Source organism: Poecilia reticulata, linkage group LG5 (assembly GCF_000633615.1).
Source record: "Poecilia reticulata strain Guanapo linkage group LG5, Guppy_female_1.0+MT, whole genome shotgun sequence".
NCBI classification, from domain to species: Eukaryota; Metazoa; Chordata; class Actinopteri; order Cyprinodontiformes; family Poeciliidae; genus Poecilia; species Poecilia reticulata.
The window spans coordinates 32,903,821-32,919,101 of NC_024335.1; the positions used below are offsets into that span (position 1 = coordinate 32,903,821).

At 39.2% G+C, this 15,281-nt stretch overlaps 1 protein-coding gene across 4 annotated transcripts in view; it reads left to right on the top strand.

The window, feature by feature from the left end:
• foxp1b (forkhead box P1b) overlaps positions 1-15,281 on the top strand; it is a 361,422-nt gene that overhangs the window by 259,818 nt on the left and 86,323 nt on the right. The window contains exon 2 of one of the 4 annotated variants that reach the window (XM_008410581.2): positions 7,111-11,117. The exons of the other annotated variants lie outside the window; for them this stretch is intronic. The gene's annotated coding sequence lies outside the window, so the exon portion shown is untranslated. The remainder of the gene's footprint in view (positions 1-7,110; positions 11,118-15,281) is intronic. 4 annotated transcript variants of the gene reach the window in all.

Below are 15,281 nucleotides of genomic sequence, written 5' to 3' on the forward strand. Positions count from 1 at the left end.
TCCATCCATCCATCCATCCATCCACCCACCCATCCACCCATCCATCCACCCACCCATCCACCCATCCATCCATCCATCCATCCATCCATCCATCCATCCATTTTCTTTACACCCTTGTCCCTAGTGGGGTCGGGAGGTGCTGGTGCCTATCTTCAGCGAACGTTTAGGGTGAGGCGGGGTACACCCTGGACAGACATATATATATATGCATATGCGTATGTACGTATGTATGTAATTTTTATAACAACTCAAGGTAACACTGTGCTATAAAATGGCACTGTATGCCTGGAAAATTCATAATACTGCCCCTTTTAAGGGAAAAACAATTCTTAAAGCGTCATGTATTAATCCTGCAGGTCTATACTATTGGTTTTACATGAGCCCCATGAGAACCTCAGCTTTGTGATCGTAAAATGTCTCCACGGGAGGCTGTAATGAAATCACATGAATGTGTCTGTGTCGCTCTGAAGCGATACAATGTGTCAGTCCTGATCTAGCCCAACAGCCGGCTGTCTTTTCGGCCGCTTGTTTTCTTTGTCACGTTGTAAAAATGCATCATTTGAAACATACGAATTCAAACCAGGTTTGGGATGAATCCTATCAGGGAGAAGTCACCTATCCCACGCAGTCAAGCTGAGACTCTGCAGTAATGCCAGTCGTGTTTGGAGCTTCCTCCCAACCAAGACGATGACTTTCTCATTGACCGAAGTCACAGCGCCGGGAGCAACTCTGCCATATTCAAGACCCTCATTTTATTGGAGGCCTGATGTTTCCCTTCAAGCAGCAAAGCCTCTCAAGCCACAACCTCCCCCATCCTCCCCTTACTCCCCCCCTCCGTTACTGAATGATCCGCACTGCAACACACAGGCACACACTTCCCCTTTTAAAATTTGTTTTATTTCCATGTCATGCTCTGGCATTATATCTTGATGTCAGGCATGTGTTGTTTAGAGTGATTCACACGCCCTTTGCCGAGGGGTGGAAGGATGGATGGGAGCACAGTCAGGCATGGCATTAATAAACACTAACAGCTATGCAAGGTGCAGTCAAGTCAGCATTAGCTCACAAAGCAATTTCTCCTGGGGTGTCACTGCACATTTTTGGCAGCTTGGCAACTCTTGAGTCTATTTTCACTTTTGTTCGAAGGAGAGAAAACTGTTAACTTTGGTTTTTTGTTAAACATTTTTTATTTTTTAGTAAAACTTCAGAGAAAACAAAATTTTTTTTGTTTTGTATTAGGATTTCAATAGTAAGCACAAACTGGCCATCTGAGTGAAGGTATATGAAGATTCTAAAATATTAAATCGCTTAGATTTACTGTGCTGTTCTTACGAGTACATTTTTTTTAATGAGTTGCAAAGGCAAAGACCAGATACTCTTGAGTTTTCTGTATGGTACTGCCCTCTGTCACCTGATACTGATGACTGCCAGTCAGCTGGCTGAAAGAAAGCCAATACATTCTTTTCATACTGAAAGAAAACAGAAATTTCTCAGGTGTGAAGTATGAGGAAAGTCATTGTGTGGAAACTAATGGAGCACCATGATTCACTCTTATTTTTAAGTCATTTTGTTTTTCAAAATAGTGTTAGCAAAGTATTACTTATTTCCTTGTCATGTTGTAAAAATGCTTCATTTGAAAGTTATGGCTTAAAACCAGGTTTGGGATGAATCCTATCAGGAAGAAGTCACCCATCCCACACAGTCAACAATAATACATTGTTTTAGTTAAGTTGTTAAAATGTATGATTTAATTTGGCTCTCAGGTCACAAAACAACATATAAACTTTCTCTTTACATTACGATTTGGTATATTTTCTCGACGGGTATGGTCTGATTTTTAAATATATCCAAACTTCTGCATTCTTCTGCCTTTTTTTGAGGGTCAATGACTTTTGAAAAACTGACCATTTTTCACACACATCTTGCAGAGTTTTTATTTCTTTCCTTTTCTTTTTTCCCAAAGAAAATCCAGCAAATTTTTCTGAAAAATATCAGGTGCTTCTGATGTTATTGTCAATATAAAATACTGTAAATATAAAATTGTTTTTGGCTAAAACAATTTACTGCAATAAAAAAATCACTTTCTTTTGAGTGTTTTCAGTTTGTTGAAGTCGGCAATGTTAATTGTATACAGAAACAAATAAATATTAAATAACTTCAAGGTTCGTAAGTGGAGTTATAAGGGGAAGATATAGATATTGCAATTTGTTTTTCAGCTGCAATACCTATATTTTTTTTCCAATCTAGAATAATAGTAATTGAATAATTATCAATGAAAATAATTTGCATCTCATTAATGACAGAAATAATCTGAATTGTATTTATTTTCATAGTCAGGCACCCTTCATTTTGGTTTTTATTGATGAGACAACAATGAAATTATGTTATTTATTTACTCAAAGTTATTCTGTGAAAATCTAAAAAGAAAAAATCCTCAGAAATAAAGGAAGTAAGGCTCTGAACCAGAACCCGTCTGTAAATGATTTCTGCCGGGTTCATCTGGTTATTGTTGGAAATGGGACAAGCTTACAAATACAGGAAAAAGGTTAGCTAAGCAATTAATCATAGCGGTTAGTTGTGCTGTAGGTTTACAAAGCCTCCTTTTAAAAGTGATGACATGAGCCCTGACAAATATGTTTCTAGATTTCTGCTCTAGTCTGGTCAATTGTGAGAGATGTAAGAGCTACGTATGCTGCTATGTTTGGTAAGCTTAAATAAAGCTTCAGATTTAAAAATGTAGTTATTTTTATCTCCCATACACTGATTGTGAGGTCACAATCAGTGTTGTCTTTCTAAAATATTCAGCACAGGGTTTCTTTGTTTTAATTTAGTTTTCGATTTAAATCAGAGGTGAATCAATTGCCGAACAAGACTTGGCAGAAATTCCCCCACCCACCTTAAATCGACGCTTTCTGAAAGCCATGAGTGCTCTTGTTTTGACTAAGTGAAAAACCACAGCAAAGGCAGTGCACAGTGAAACCAAGCTTCGTTATACTCTGGTTGGCATATTACCTCAGGAAATATTTTGCAAATACAGAGTTCACATGTGCTGACTAAACAATGCGTCCCTGAACGCTGAAATTAAAAGTAAATAACCAAACCCATTTAAACAGACCGGGAGGAAGAGAGTGAGTCAGCCATGACTTACTGTAACTCCACTCTGCTTCGGGGGATAACTTTGTTCACAACAAATATGACTTATTCTAGGTATCCGCAGGAGGATTGGCTGACTGCATAGGTTTGCTGTCATATCATGGCAAATCATAGCATGAACATGAGGTTTTATTTTACTAATGCTTGCTAACACACCACACAAATAAAAGATAAAAATCTGCCTTGTTAAATCAATATAAACATTTAATGCAAAAGCATGAAATAAATACAATATTATGCAATACTGTTAACCTGAAAAAACATAGCATTTGCTCAGTAATCATTGAATGGTAAACAAACACCTTGAAAAGGTTCTTTCTGGCAGTATTTTTTAGGCACAGGCTTCTCATTGTGCAATAACTTAGTTAAAAATATCACACTGTCAATATGGGCCTGCAAAACCTTCACTGCAAGCCAAAGCACAATCAAAGTCACTAACGTATATCAACAACCTAATTTATAATATTTGTTCAGTTAAATGTTATTAAATTACTTCCAATAGTTTATGTTCTTTTTATAATATTTCTCTTGCCTGTGCTGCTTCCCATACATTGTGTGAATTATCGATGTTCCGTCCAATCAGATTTCAGTACCTATGTGTTCCCAAGGGAGGCCAAATCTGCCCAGGGTGATCAGAATCGGTACTGCAGGCGTATTCTAACTAAACGATGTAGCAGAGGAATGGTGCTTTTGACCAATCGTTTGTACATTTGCTCAACAGCCTCTGGATGGTTGAGCAAACCTCTCATCCCAAAATGCTAACAAAAGCAAAGCGGCACTTGTCAGAAACCTGTGCTTTGGATCCCTGTTGGGGACATGGAGGATTTTTTTTTCTTGTGCGTTACCTCTTAATAAGTTTTGCGTTCTCTTGCAATAATGTACTGATTAGTTCATGCGGCATAATTGAATACTGTAAGCCTTTCTTACAGTGGCCATCATACTTTTTGCTATTATATAAGATTTTCGTAAGGTTTTTCCTTGTATGTTAAAATCTCGCTGTGAAATATCTGAAGTTTTATATATTTTACTTTAGGATAGAAATGCACCACAAACCTATGATATAAACAGAAACGTTCTGTAAGTAGAAAATAAATAAAAAATACATCTAAACTATTTGGACTGTTTCTGTGTTGTTATCACGGGGCAATGAATCATGTGACAGTTTTGATTGAGTCTCTTTTGCGTTGGTCTGAAAGGTTTAAAGGCCTGTTTTTATGTGCAGTTTCATCTCAACTGTACACAAACAGACAAACATGCAGTGAATAAATTGATTTCCAATCAATTTTTTTGCAGCATAGAGTTAAGAATAAACACATTTTCACTGAGGCTCTTCAAATGTGTATATATTTGAAATGTTAAATTGACATTTGTGACTGTATACAAAATAGACCAGCAAATATTGCAGCAAGCACAATGCAAGGGAATGCAAAAGTATTGCGAGGTAACGCAAAAGAAATTCTTCTCCCCATGTCCCCTAGGGGGCTCCGTACTATGCTGCTCATATTAATATTTGATATGGAGAAATTTATTTGATCTCAGGAATATTTAAAAAGCCATTTTCAAGACGGACTTTTTCTACAAGACTGTGCGTCGTAAAGACTGGGGATCTTAGTAGTGATTTTACAGATTCTGGACAGCATTGCAGATTAAATGACTGGGATTAGCCAGGAATACAACATAAATCAAATAGAAAAGGACTTACTGATGGAACTGAAATGAAGTGATCAGCTGTTTGTCAGCCATTGAAGTTTTCCTGTGTAAAGAGAGGAGAATGTTGCCTGGTAATGTAGTGAAGCAGACACTTAATAGGTCTGCTTTAGTAGTCGGCCAGCATCAAATGCTATTAGGTTGCTAACTGTAATTTTAAAAGAGCATTAACTTAATGAGACTAATTGCTTGTATGGCTTTAGCTTCCACATCATGAATTCTCATATTTTTTAGAAAAAGAAATATTTCCAAATGGCCAAACTTGACTTTCTTGTAAGTTTTGAAAAACCCTAGTAACCGTATTTCATTCAGCTTGCTTGCAGTTCACAGTGACAGGTTGGGGAGGCACCTTTATGCTCCATACAGCTTGAGAAAACTCTGGTCACTTGTTCTTATATATCAGTAAACAGACTTTAAATTGTAGAAATAATAATCTGCCTAACCAAAAAAAAAGTCACACCTGGATTTAACCAAGCAAATGGGTACGAGCCTTCTATTGGATAATTACTGTGTCAGGGATTATGTTTTAGCTGGCAAAACAAGTTATTTAACTACAACTGGTGCAATGAGTTCCTTCTCATTTCTTAAATAACCATGTTGAAAGACACCCTGCAGTTGTGGAAAAAATGTCAGTCTGTTTGCGACTGGTCAAATCATCGGCATGCATCAAGCATGGAAAAACATCTTAGGATAGTGCAGAAACTACTACCGTATTTTCTGCACTATAAGGCGCACCGGATTACAAGGCGCACCTTCAATGAACGGCCTTTTTTAAAACTTTTTTCATATATAAGGCGCATAGAATAGATGCTTCAGTTTGGGTTGCCAATTTGTTCCGTACTCTATTATTACACATCCACATTTGTAAAGAAATGGTCTCCGAGTACTTTATATAGTAGTCTGCCCCAGTTGTTGTTTCACTCACATTGTTGGTGTTGCGATATTGTGCCCAACTGCTTTCTGGGTAACACAGACCAACCGACACGCTGCCGCTGCAGTCTGTCTCTCTTCCCCCGTCCCTCCACCCCCTGGCTTTAAATGTATTATCAAACTTTATTAACAAACCAGCGTTCTGACAACTATCCCAGCATGCACCGCACACTTCTTCTTCTACGGGCGAAAATGAAGTCGGCAGCTGCTTACCGTAGTTGCTAGACCTGTTGTGGCTCAATATTGGTCCATATATAAGGCTCACTGTCGGCTTTTGAGGAAATTGAAGGTTTTTAGGTGCGCCTTATAGTGTGGAAAATACGGTAATTGGGTTAACAATTGTCCAATACATTATTAAAAAACAGAAGGATTAGTGGGGACCCATTGTCTTTGAGGAAGAAATGTGGCCAGAAAAAAAATCCTGAATGATCGTGATCAGCGATTACTTAAACGTTTGGTGAAATCAAATTGAAGAAAGACAACAGTAGAACTCCGGGCTATGTTTAATAGTGACAATAAGAGCACATTGGGTGCTCGAACTGTCACTCAAGGGATTAAGACTGAACCAATGAAAGTTAAAAAATCAGTGAGGCTGACCCAAAAGGTTTCAATTTACTAGGCAGCATAAAGATTGGACTGTGGAGCAATGGAAGGAGGTCATGTAATCTGATGAGTCCAGATCTACCCAGAGTTCCAGATGTTGGGTGCATCAGGGTAAGAAGAGAGGCAGGTGAAACCATTACCCACCATGCCTAGTGTCTACTGTACAAGACTGTGGGGGCAAGTCCAATCATCTGGGGTTCCAGCAGCTGGCCAGGTTTAGGATTAGCAACAGTATGTGCTCAAGAATCACACATAGATTGTGATTCTTGAGCAATCTAGAATCTATGCCATCACCACCACTGATGGCATAGTTACTTTGAAAAAGTAACTTTAATCGGATTACTGATTACTTCTTGAAAAGTAATTTAGTTAGATTACTTGATTTGGAAAGTAACTAAGTTAGATTACAAGTTACTTTCTTAGTTACTTTCAGCAGCTGCTAACAACCATCCGCCACCTGTAAAAATGACATTGAGCTTTGCCAATACTTGGTAATTGCAAGTTATTTTATAATGGTAACATCAACAATTTATCTCCACTTATAAGGTTGAACTGAAGGGGAGATTGTTTAATGGTTACAACAGTAAAAAAAACAACAAAAAAATCTTTAGTAATTTCTGTGTGATTTTGTGACTATTGTCACTATTGTCTGGAAAACTCGAAATAGTATTTTAGAGTCTCCTCCTCAACCCCTAACCTCCAGGTTCTGTGTTACAGCTCTGCATTTGATGTCAGAGCCCAGCGCACAGTGATCCTCCTGAGGCTCCACCACTGAGATAAGTGAACAGATTTGTGACACTTATCTTAATATTAATAGTTATAATGTCGTTTAGTTGTGGAACTTTAAAGACACATTAATTCGTAGCTGTTTTCACGTTTATTGTGCTGTTCATATTATGGTAGTCTCGATGTTTGCAGTTTTCTGGAGGGCAACGTGAAGCTCATAGCAAATATATTAACTTGACATTAACAAAGACATAGCGGGACGGACCATCTGGGAAATGACAGACAGCAGAGCCTGACTAAAACTACCTGGATGTCAGACAAATGCTGGGGCTTTTTATTTTCAAGCCCAAATAAGTAACTTCACATTCAAAAACAAGCCCCAAAAAATGCAGGCCACGACTCGTTACATTTGCAAGCGACTTTAGAAAAAAACAAGGCCAAAGTCGCTTATAATAATAGGACTTGGCGACTGAAACTCAGAATAGTTCCTGCTTTTCCAGCAACAAAATGCGCATCTCTCACCTCCCGCCATCGTTTACATTTCTGTCGCAATGTGGAATCTGCTGCTGACTGTTGCATAGAAACGCTGGTCGCTCCCCAAGACACACTGAGGAAATAAAATTAGATTACAAAAGAAAATAGTAACACACAGTGATTTGGATTAGTAACTTTAATCTGATTACTGGATTTGAAATAATATCACGTTAGATTACTCATTACTCACAAAAGTGGTCAGTAATGCAACAGTTGGCCACGATGGAGTCCAGATTTTGGGATGTGCTGGAGAAGACTGCACCGCAGGCGGAATCTACCATCATCAATGGAAGATCTTGGTGAATGGATGAAAATAAATCTTTTAACATTGCAGAAGCTTATTAAAACAATGCCACAGCGAATGCCTGCTGTAGTCAAGACTAAAGGCAGTCCAACAAAATATGAATTTTTCGGTGCTGACTTTTTTTTGTCCAGCCAGAGTATAAACATACATTTCTTAGCTGTTTTGTAACTTTTGATATTTCATGACCAGGTTAACTACTATTAGCAATACAAGCTAATATTACGTACCATTCTACTTAAATCCTTACGGAACATATTGAAGGAATTTGTCTGGGATTTCATTTAAAGTAGGTTTAATCTGTGCAGCCGGTGCCAAAGTAAGTAACAAAAATCTTTTTAAATTCTGGTTTTGATATTAAGTACCTGCTAATGTCTTTTGACTATGCTAGCTACTAGCCAAACAAGATAACACTTTTAAGCACTGGCACAGATTTGGAAACTTTCACTTTTTAACTGCAGGTACGTTATGATAAAAACAATGTTAGTTTTGAAATAAAAAACCAACTGATATACATTGACAGCTGCCTCATGTCTAGTATGGACGAAGCAACCCACTCAAGTGCTGCCTCTGTGCAAGTTGAATTTTGCTTCCTAAATGTTTCCTGAATTATTTGAGTTAAATTTGCATTCTTGAAGAAATCTTTTATATTTTAAGCACCTTCTAAAAAAAGTTCTCACATAGCAGAACTAGGCAGTATTTTTACCTTGGCAATTTTATGTAGAGCAGGTGTTATTTATGAAGGTCCCACACCTGCCCTGCTTGAGTCCCTCTGCTAGTAAACAGTCATTTACTCGAAAAGGCACTCAGAAACAGCTTGTGTTTGTTCTCTCTTGACAATGGCCCGGTCACCAGGGCTTTCCTACAAAAGCAACAGTTACGGTCTCACATTTTTTTCTTTTACACCACTTCCTTTGCTTCCTTTTCCTTTCCTTTTCTGTTTTTTTCTTCCTTTTCTTTCCTTTCCTTTCCGTTTTCTTAAGGAGCCGTGACACATTCGCTAGCATACCGGTGTGGCTTATTCACCGACCTGTGTTTGTTTTTTGGGAAAGGTCTTTTGTAACCGGAGCCGAGTCGTTATCTTAGCGGAGCGCGGCCCGGGCCAGACCAGACATTAACTCATACTTTCACTCTAACTCAGGCAGGAAATGGGAGTATTTTATAATGTCATCCACTCTGTCATGAATGCAATCGCTCAGCTCCCTTGTGTAAACTATCACTAGGGACGCTGGTTCAAGCCTCAGGAATATTGATTTTTCACTCAGTGTTAAAAAGAAGAAGAAATCTATACAACGTGTGTATCACATCGACACATACATGTAATTATTTTACACGGCACCGGCACAGAGGAAATGGATTAGAAAGACAATGTGTGAGAGGAGAAGCTTGAACTGTATGTCTGCTAAATTTATCATGAGGCCTTTGGGAGCATTGAAATGAGAACAGTGGCCTATTACTGCTAAGAAGGTGTTTTATTGAGAATACGCCGACATGCCACCCCAGGGAGGACGCTGGGGGAGAGGAGTATGGCCGCAGCTTAAACCACTTTGTGAGTGTGAGTGTCTTTTTATTTTTCTTTGCTTGTTATATAGAAAATAAAAGCCCCCGCCACCCTCCCTTTAATTATTCCTTATGACGACTACTGAAATTGTCACTTTTTGACACTTGAAGGCGTTGTAGTCAATAATTTATATAGGTCAAGCCATCTTTCCCTGAGCTTATTGTTATTAGCATAGGAGAGTGGTGGCTTCTCAAACAGACACTTTAGATTATTTTACCAGCAGTGTTTGCTGACTGGACGGCATCCCAGGAACAGTCCTTCATCCTTGGCCAAAAAGAGAAGTTTATGGCTCTCGATGCGAGCCGGGGAGGCGTGAGGGGGTAATGTTCCGCTCTGTGTTTGTCACGATTATGAACAACGCAAGGTGTTAATCTTATCTTTAATTCTTTAAGTTAAGTTCGCTCTTACTCCGTAACACCTCATTAGAGGATTGTTCCTTTTTTTTTATCTTAAATTTATTAGGATGGGAACATATCTGACCCTTCGGAGATGCTGAGGGTCATCAAAGGAAATGATGGGGTAGTAAAACGAGGGGGTGCTGACCCATGCCTCCCGGTGAGTTCAGCAAGATCCCCAGTAGGTGGCAGGGTCTTGTTTTCTTACTCTAGCTGAGAGCACATGGGGTGTTGGAGAGTGTGATGATGTCATGACAGTTAATTGCTCTCATTGGGGTGGAAGTGGATGGATTGCAGTGTAGCTGCTGTAACATTGGCTGTGAATGTTAGTGGGTTTAAGCTTTTCTGAAAGCAAACTGCAGGGTAAGAGTTAAAAAAACTGCAAAAATACTTCAAGTCGTTTTTTTTTTCATGGCTACTCAAAAAGTTGCATATTAAAATTTTCATAAGTGTGTATGCTATTTTTTGTTAAGATAAATAGTGTATTGTCTCTTGTGGGAATTTTATGAAGAGTTAACAAGAAAACATAGTTGCTGTGTTCAAATGAGTGGTGATTTTGTGGCGGCTGTGTAAACATGACCATTTAAAGGCACTGATAGCACATAGCTGTGTTTACTTATCTACTCTTTCATTAAAACCTGTTTTCTTTAAGCCTCCATTGTTTCAGTGGCACGGCCAGAGTCCCAGCTAAAGGGTCAAAGGGTTAACAGCCATCAACTGTGACTCCCCCCTTCCCTCTGTCTTTCATTGCTCTCTCTTTTTTTAAAGGGGCCCCTCACAAAGGCACAGTTTCACCTGCAATACCCCCCACCCCCCCAACATGCCTTTTTTCCACCCCGATTTGAATTGATTATGTTTAGAGAAGGCTGCTTGTGATTGGTTGAGAAGGGCGTGGTTGATTGGATAGTTTTGTATCTTGTCAGCCGGGGAACAACCTCGCGCGTGCAATCTGTCCGTATCCCGAGGAAGGTTGGAGTCTCGGCTGCGCCTCTCCTCAACCTGCCCTGCTCTCCGAGCCCGACTGAGCGCCTCTCTCTCTCTCTGTCTCTCTCTCTCTCTCTCTGTCTCTCTCTCTCTCTGTCTCTGTCTCTCTCTCTCTCTGTCTCTCTCTCTCTTTCCCTCGCCGCTGAGTTCTCCGCTCTGCTTCACTCCGTACCTCGTGGCCCGGCGCTCTTGTTTACCCTCCCAGCTAAATGGAGTTTGTCAGGTTTGTCAATATGATTGATTTGTCTGATTTTTGCCAGCTTTCTTGTGTTTAACAAAAAAAGAAGAACTTGACAATTTAATTTGACCGGAGGAGGAGAAGGAGGAGGAAGGGAGCTTTGTTGTCTGTCCGCCGCTGACATTCTGTCATAGCTGCTTATTTTTGTCATGCCGTTTCGTAGAAGCAGCGGAGTTATCCCGGGATTTAGTTTGTCACAGAGGCAAGTAAGAGAAAGATGATAGCAGATGTGATACCATCGTTTTGTGTTGGGTCGGTTCTATACAGAGGCTGAATGTGGATGAAAATCTAATCCAGATGTTTTTGTTTACTTGTTTGCGCTGCTGTTTTATTTGCTTGATGGAAGTAAAAGTTTTTATTGAAAGTTAAAAAACATATGTTCTTTATGGAAAAGCTTTTCTATGAACTTCTGACAATGTTTGATTAGTTTTATTGACTTTGCTGACAGTTAGTCAACCAGTTCTAGGATCTGCTGATCTACTGCCTCCTCTTTGAATTATGGAAAGTTCTTAGAAAAACAGGGGATGAGTTGCTATGTGTTTTTTACACGTTGTAACTTTTCATTATTATTATTATTATTATTATTACTATAAATTCTTTAAGAAAATCCTCAAGGTAAAACCTTGAAGCATGTTTTCCTCTGGGGTTTCTTTAGTGTGAGGATTGTATGCATATATTTTTTTCAGTCCTGGCTAATTCTCACTCCCCTCAGGGTGTCAGAGCAAATTAAGACAGAGGTTGAAGACGGCTCTATATTTGACACAGTCACCACAAACTGTGTTGTCACTCCACATGTCAACCCGCCGTAAAGTTTAGAGCGAATCAAGCTTTTCTTAATAAGACTTCTCCCCCTTAAAAAAACTTTCACTACTTCCAAACAAAACTAAGAAAAGTGTTTATTGTCCATTTTCATGTAACATTTTTTCTGCTTTATTTATTTTTTTTATAAAGTTTCAACTCCTTTGCATCAGTGCTCCAAAAAGATGCAGGACGGAGGAGCTGCAGCGTTCTGGCCGTTCAGCCGTGTGACCGCAAAGTTTGATTGGGGGGGCAAGTAAAGAGGAGAGTGTTGGACTGCGAGCTAATTGGGTTGACAGTTTGTAATCAAAGTTGATTTATTCTTCATTAGTAGTGCATTAGCCCTTTCAGACAAGAGTTGCGTGTGCAGTGGCAGCACCTGTCATTTCTAAAACCACCACATAGGGAATCAAATATTATCTGTGTACCCAAAGAGAGAAAAAGGAGTGTTGGGATGCACCCCCACCCGTTTAACTTACTGGGATATCCTTTGCAGGGACGGGGGTCTGCTTTGTACTGACCCGTCAGTACGAAGCAGACGTCCCTTGTCCCTTCCAGACAAGGGAATAGTTTGGAAGTGATACAGGGAATCACCAGCTGCCGTCTTCTGTTACTCGCTGGCATTTCCAAGTGAAAACAAACGTATTTTCACTTGGAAACGGCTTCCCCCACACCTCCCTTTTCTGTAGCACTTGAAGTGTGCACATCTCCGTTTCACAAAAAGCGCCATTAACTTTACACTCAAGCCGACATGTGCCCGAAAAGGTCGAGATGCCAAATGACAATAAGATAACATGATGAGGACATCTGCTGTCATGAGGATGTCAGGTTGTTGACTTGTTAGAGAGAAAATGGTTCACTTTTACACTTTTTAAGTTACTATTTGCATATTTCAGTAAACTTTTAATACAAACGGCATAAAGAAACTTGGAAAGAAGCGGCATAACTTGCGTCTGCTGTCATGGAAACGAGGATTAGCCGGCAGAAAATAGAAACAATCCATACGAGGGATGTATCCGCCTTGTATGAGGCTTTGACTACAGTTCCAGTTGAGGAGGATTCTTTTAGGGGCTGCCATCTTAATTAAATCTCAACCCGCTCAAACAATGCATCTGAAAGCGTGTGGCGCTTTGCAACCACGCCGAGGTGGTGAACTGTGGAACACAGGAACACGCAGATTACAGTAACAGTGCAAAGGTGAGACGGTGAGCAGCGGTGTGTGTGTAGGAACAGTCAGACTGAATATATAAGCTAAAGCTTATATTTAACTAAAAGGTGTGAAACCTGGAGGAATGGCCCGAAAATGTAAAAAAATAACAAGACACTTCTAAAACAATTCATATTTAAATCAATCAGTGCATCAGAGTTAGTCTGAACTTTTCATTTTTTTACGTTAAATTCAAGAAAAAATGCTTAGTTTTAAGAAATACATCAATATAATATAACATTTTCTTCATGTTAGGGACAAAATGTGTGTCAGGCGGAAAAGTCACCTGCCTTCAGTCCTGCTTTCAATACTCGTCTGACTCTGGAGTTTGTTTGTTTAAAGCGAACCTTGGGTTTGGGGGCTCTGCCAGAAAAACCTGTTTATTTATAATTGACACGTTAATTAAAATGCAGTTTGAAGCTTTTTATTTTTACATTTGCCACTGATATTTTGCGGCCCCATCGGCCTCCAGAAATAAAACCCAGAATATGCAGCGCAACTAAACTAAACATGGCTGTGAACACCTCGATTATTTTGGCTGTAAATATTTACCAAACGTCCTGATTGTGGATGACGAGGAAAAGGCGAACACCCGTCAGACGAGGTGAGCTGACAAATTGTCTTGCTTTGCTCTTTCATTTTTTTTATTGTTTTTAAACTTGTTGTTCTAATTAGAAATGATTGTCCTGCTGAAGAATTTTCAATATTTCTTCCGTATTTTGTTAAACAAAAAAAAAGCTATTATTGTACTGTAAAAATCTGCAGTGTCTCTGTCTGAGGGAGGAAAATGCTCTCCACATGAGAGATTTCAATCAACCTGAATGGCTAATATGGAATTAGTCCTTCCAGTCTTGTCAGCGGCTAATTATGTTCACACATCACTTGAATACAATAGCTGCCGTGAAATCCTCATTTTGGCAATGTTTCCACGCAGGAGATCATAGTCGGCATGGGAAGTCGTTTCTTCCCCACGACCCTCTTCCCGTCGCGCTACAGTCGGCCAAGGTAGAAAAATAACAACGGCATCAGATTTTAAGGGCTTATTTGTTTTTTGGGGGGTGGAGTTTTTTTTTCTTCTCCTTACTTTTCCATTCTATTTGATTAATTCCCCCCAACCAAAAACAAGATGACCCCAGGGAGCATGAATGGAAATTTGATATACCGGTATATTTTTTTTCTATTTCACTTTTCTATCAGCCTTGCTGCACCTTTTTGGCCAGTGCTGGAGACTCTCTCTGATATTCATCCTTTTTCTTTATTTAATGTGTGCGTATTTATGTGTGTATTGACAGCGACTGTCACGTAGCTCTTTCTGCTGTCCTAGTTTGGCCTCTGGCTTGTGATTACGCATAGACATCCACGAGGTTCTCCCAGTGTTATAACCCTGAGAAAAATACCATGGCATCCCTGTATTAACATATATTTCATAAGTTATGAAAGCAAAAATGATCAAAGTACAACTAAAATTCCTTCTGTTGCTAAAATGATTCAACATATGAGCTATTATGGTTATGCATATAGATTTACATGTATTGTTATAAATATAAATGTGATTTTATAGCTATAAAAGTAGCTTTAAGATTCATTGTTGCTGCTTTGATGGAATTCATAGATCTTAGCAAAAACAAACACTTTCTAGATTTGCTAGCAGCTTATTGAAGGGGAACTTATTACACAGATCACAACCTTTTAAAAAAATTTCTAATAGGTTTCTAATTAGTGGATCTTTCTACCACTTATAGCTTGCCAGCTTTGTTTTCTGTATGTGTTTTGTTGTTATATATATATATATATATATATATATTAGTCCAAATACAACATATGTTTCCTCTATTCTTTTGCTATGCAGTATTTTATGAGCTGCAAAATTCTGTACGTACTGGTTGCTGCAAACATACCACAGTTTACATTTGTGCATCTGTTTCTGTCTGCATGTGTGTGTATGTTTGGCCAGCAGGCCCGTGCTGGTACAGTATTTTGCCTCCAGTTACTCTGCAGCTGTGTGAAAATGTTCCAGCTCTTTTGAATGTTTACGTATGGGGAGGCACCTGGAGAGTGCCACACCTTCGTGAAATTCATAAACGTCAGCTATTTCTGGCATCCGCGGAGTGTCCTCTTTTTCCGCACGCACGCACACACACACA